The following is a 4859-nucleotide window of genomic DNA, read 5'->3' on the forward strand; positions in this document are numbered from 1 at the left end:
TTTTTCTTTTTTTTTTAAATGTTGATATGTGTATGATAGCAGTTACAATTCTTAAAACTAAAGCCATCTTGTGTGGAGTTCTTTGTATTTTGCTTTTTTCCCCCAAGTTGTGCTCTTTGCAAAGATAACTCCCTTTAAAAAAGTTTTCAAGTTGTCTGTGTGTCATCTAGTGTGAGTGTTGGACTTGAGCATATTTTCTTTAAAAAAAAAATTACAAGTATTAGTGACTAGAACTTCCTATTGTGGTTAAGGTTCCCAAGGCAGTTTTTTGTTTTTTGGTTTTTTTGAGACACAGTTTAGTGTGCTTGTCCTGAGGAAAGGTTGCGGAGCTGCTCATTTGGACATGGTGTGCTGGCCTTTTCTTTGGGGTCATAGGGAGTTTTAAAAATGATTTTATTTATTGAAGCAGAGTGGCCAGCCCTGACTCCTGTCTTCTTCCTCATTCTTCTCAGGGGCTGCTGTTTTTTCAGGAATCAAGAGTTAACACGCTTTCCCCAGATCTTTAGGCTTTTGAGCCCTTTCCAGTCATGTTTTTTAAATATTTCCACCAAAGTTACCCAGGGAAGATTGTTGGTGGGTGTCTCCTACCACCCCAGTAAGAAGCACACATTTATGTATTTTCCAGCAATTCCATTGTAGTATGCTGGAAATTCCCAGATCCTTATGGTATATGATCCTGTTCAGTTGAATTTGGGTTCTGGGGAACTGAGTGGCAGAAGCCATTGAGTAGGTTTTGTGGTGCAGCAAGTCCATGGTACTGGCCTACCCAGCTGAAAGCAGCCTTACGTTTATATTTTGAAGTGGGTCATCCAAAGAGAGATGACACTGAGTTAGAGAATCTTATCTAGGTAAAGCTTTTCTTGAGCACCTAATATATGCCAGATACTGTGATAGAATAGAACCTGTCACCACATCTGTCTTTGTTCAACTCAACCTATTGGGGGAGTCACATTAGTTAATTACAAGGTAGGTGTTGGAGTATATGTGTACCCAAAATGCTTTGGGAACATAAAGGCTTAATTTTATCTGGGGGTGGGGAAATTTCTCAGAAGTGACTGAGCAGGGTGTTGTATAAGACTAGATGCTGAGAATTGTCAGGGGTTGAATTATTTCTTGGGAGTATTTGTCTGTCCTATCAGGCTTTTAAAAGAGAGATGAGACCATCAAGCGTATAGATATGCTTCTTTGGAAAAGGGGTAAAGAAAGGATGTGGTAGGTGTGGATGTAAAATGGTTTTAAGCTCTCTGAAGGAAGGTAGGAATTTAATATAGAAAAAGTATTTGCTTTTTAGTTGGACCTAGTATGTGATGTATTTAGCAATGAAACAAAATTGAGTCTTTTTTCCTCATAAGTTTAACTTCCATTGTTCTCATCTAAATACAAAAGAGCTATTGAATATATGAATGATTATGAGCTGGGAATGTTATCTTTGAATTTTTATAGAGTGAATTAAACTGCTAGTGTTAACTTTTAGGATGCATTTCCATTTTCCAACAATGATAGTGTTTATTGAGCACCTAACTGTTGAGGCTTGAATCTCAACTCATCTGGTTTACTCTTTGGAAGGACCTTTAGGAGTTAGTTACTATTAATCTCCATTTGAGATGAAACCGAGTGTACTCTAAAGCCATGAGCCTAGCCTCTGTGCAAAAGGGATGATGCTGGTATGAAGAAATGAAGTTTCCTGTTTTGTATAGGGCAGTTCAGAGGGAAAAGGAAATATTGATGGCATGCCACTTACTTTTTACTAAAATCTTGAGGAGAAAAGCAGTTTTGTGCTTAAGTTTCTGATGCTGGAGTGATTGTCTTTGTGGTTACTGTCTAGCTGTTAGTGGCAGTAACTGTTTGCTCTACTAAGTGTGCACTGTTAACTGGTGATTGATAAATATAAAAGACAATTTAAAAAAATTAAAACTAGTTTCTAGTACCCAGGCTTCTTAATTGTTTTTATAGTGAGAGGATATTTACTTAAACATGGTTTTAAGTGAGCCTGAACAACCACACATCCCTTAGTTTGCTTGCTCAAATCATCTAAGATATAAAAGATTTTCCCCCCGTGGAGAGCTTTTTTGTTTTTTTGTTTTGTTTTTGTTTTTCGAGACAGTGTTTCTCTATATAGCCCTGGCTGTCCTGGAACTCACTCTGCAGACCAGGCTGTTTTTTCAGGAATCAAGAGTTAACAAGTTTTAACTCAGAAATCCACCTGCCTCTGCCTCCCTGGGATCAAAGGCGTGCACCACTACTGCCCAGCTTGCTTTTTTTTTTTTTTTAATAGTACTTAACATTTACAGCCTTTTGTGTGAAATTTAGAACATTCTGGGTCATACTCAACTGCTGTGAAATGTTATTTGTGTGGTATATTTACATTTAAGATATAAGCCATGAGCTAGTCATTTCAGGAGCACAGCCCATACTTCACCTGAATGAAAAAGATTCCCTTTTGTCAGTAGCACTGATCATAGTGAGGTTGAATCAGTATTCTAGTAGTGCACAGGATGCCTAGCTGTACAGTTGATACCATTAGTTTAAGGTGCTGGTAATCCTTTTCTGTTTCAAGAACTTTAAGTTACTATCTGTTTTACTGGAATTATGGAGCTTCCTCCTCTCCCACAGCAAAGTAGAGGACTCAACTTCATTAGAGATTTAATTTGGATGAAGGGAATTGTTTTGATTATAATGATTGTACTTCTGTGCTTGCTGTCTGTATATGAGTTATGATGGGCATTGAGAAGGCTCATAATGTGGCTTTAAGCCTAAAAACTGGTGGTCTCTCCAAATGAAATTTTGAAATCTTTAGATTTAGTCTGGATGAATGTAAGTAGGTATTATATTCCAGTGGAGTCTTTCTTTTTACCCTTTAGAGCCAGACTCCTTGATGGACATTTTTGAAAATCTAGGATTTACTGAAGAAAAAAAAAAAACCCTCATGGCTTAAAAGACAAATGGGGTAATATTTCTAAGCCTTTAATGTATATTTTTCTTTGGTAAGCAGTGTGGGACCTGTAGTTGGTTCACAAATCTTATGTGAACCAATAGCACAGGGGCATGGAAGTAAGAGTCTTTTTCCTGTCAGCATAAAAATGATGGATTTTTGAGAGTTTAAAAGATGCTGATTTATTCTGGGTATAGTGAAGTGTAATAGCTATTTGTATGAGTGACAGGAATCTTTGTAGTTAACCTGTTTTAAGGCTACATCAAAATTAGAATTTTAGATTTTTTGTTTTTAGTGTGTGTGGCATGGGAAAGTGAAAAAAGTCTGCTTTTTTTTTTTTTGTTTTGTATTTCCGAGACAGGGTTTCTCTGTATAGCCCTGGCTGTCCTGGAACTCACTCTGTAGACCAGGCTGGCCTCGAACTCAGAAATCAGCCTGCCACTTGCTAGGCAGGCACTCTACCACTGAGCTAAATCTTCAACCCCTTGTTTTTGGTTTTTCAAGACAGGGTGTCTCTGTGTAGCCCTGGCTGTCCTGGAACTCAATCTATAGACCAGGCTGGCCTCGAACTCAGAAATCTGCCTGCCTCTGCCTTCCAAGTGCTGAGACTAAAAAATGTGTGCCACCACTGCCCAGCTGAAAAACTGCATATTATAGCAACAGTTGTCTTATGTTGATTATGACATGGAAAATGATTTTTGTCATTTCTGAATATGTGTCATTTTAGAAGACCATATTCTATTTGGCCATGAGTGTATAATATATATTAGTGTATAATATATATTACAGGTCTTCAATAACTTTTATCTAATGATGCTGAGTAAAATTGGCTTTCTTCAAGCCTAAACCCAGTCATTTCCCCCGAAGTGTGTTGAGTGAGGGATTAAGTTTTTCTCCTATGAAACTATGATGGACTCTAATTTAAAAGTTCACTTTGAAATAAATTCCAAGTGTAATACTTTGAATGTAGGTGTAGTTTACCTTGAGACTATGACATGCTGTTAAACCCAGAAAGTTTTTGTTTTAAAAGAAAGAAAAAAAAAAAAAAAAAACAGCTTAAAGGAATGGCGTTTAAAAGTGGGAGTCCTTGAGTGAGATTCTTTTTCCTGTGGTTTAAATTAAATGATTATCCCTTGATTACTTTTAATCTACTAACTTTACAAATCAAAGTATTTGGGCAAACAATTGAGAATTCACCTTCTTAAGGTGTAGGGTTTAGGATAGAAGTTACAGACTTAGTCAATGGAGTACTGTTTTTAAGAGATTTCAGATTGTTTACCTTACATAGTAGTAAGTGGGGGTGTTGTCTCTTTTTTCATTCTTTGTAAGTCTAAAGTATGAGAAACACCTTTCTATTTCTGTGGCTTCAATTTTAGCCGAAATAGGGATTCTAAAACTGAATGCATTAGTTTGGTAGAATTAGTTTCTTTTTTCAAACTCCTCCTCCTCCTACCTCTTCTTGACTATCTAGGCAGTGTGCTGTGCTGATAAGTGTGGGCCTGGGAACTTTAGAAGAGAACGAAGAGAGGGGGGTGGAGGGCATCACTGTGGCCCGAGGCATGATTAGGAAAGAAAAATGTCTAAAGCAGAAACCTATTTAAATATTATAGTATTTTGGTAATGTTAGAGAAAACAAAAGGGCTCATAGTGTGCATGTCGGCATTGTTTATCATGGCATCTGTTCTGTATGTTTTCAAACAGCAGTATCACTGTTATTTGGGGTAGTAATTCTAGAGTGCATACAGATTATATAGCATTGACTTAGATTGCCCATATCAAAATGGGAGTTAACTGGTATATATGTCTCAAGAGGCAACTTTAGTTACTCATTTTTAATTTGTTGACCTGTTTTTAGATACATTCACTTTTCTACCATTCTCACCTCTATACCATCCCCACACTCTCTGAATCCTTCACCTCCCCCCCC

General features: G+C 37.2%; 1 protein-coding gene across 1 annotated transcript in view; it reads left to right on the forward strand.

The window, feature by feature from the left end:
• Positions 1–4859, forward strand: part of Top1 (DNA topoisomerase I) — an 84946-nt gene that overhangs the window by 1330 nt on the left and 78757 nt on the right. The gene's annotated exons all lie outside the window — the stretch shown is intronic.

Source organism: Mastomys coucha, unplaced genomic scaffold, assembly GCF_008632895.1.
Source record: "Mastomys coucha isolate ucsf_1 unplaced genomic scaffold, UCSF_Mcou_1 pScaffold15, whole genome shotgun sequence".
NCBI classification, from domain to species: Eukaryota; Metazoa; Chordata; class Mammalia; order Rodentia; family Muridae; genus Mastomys; species Mastomys coucha.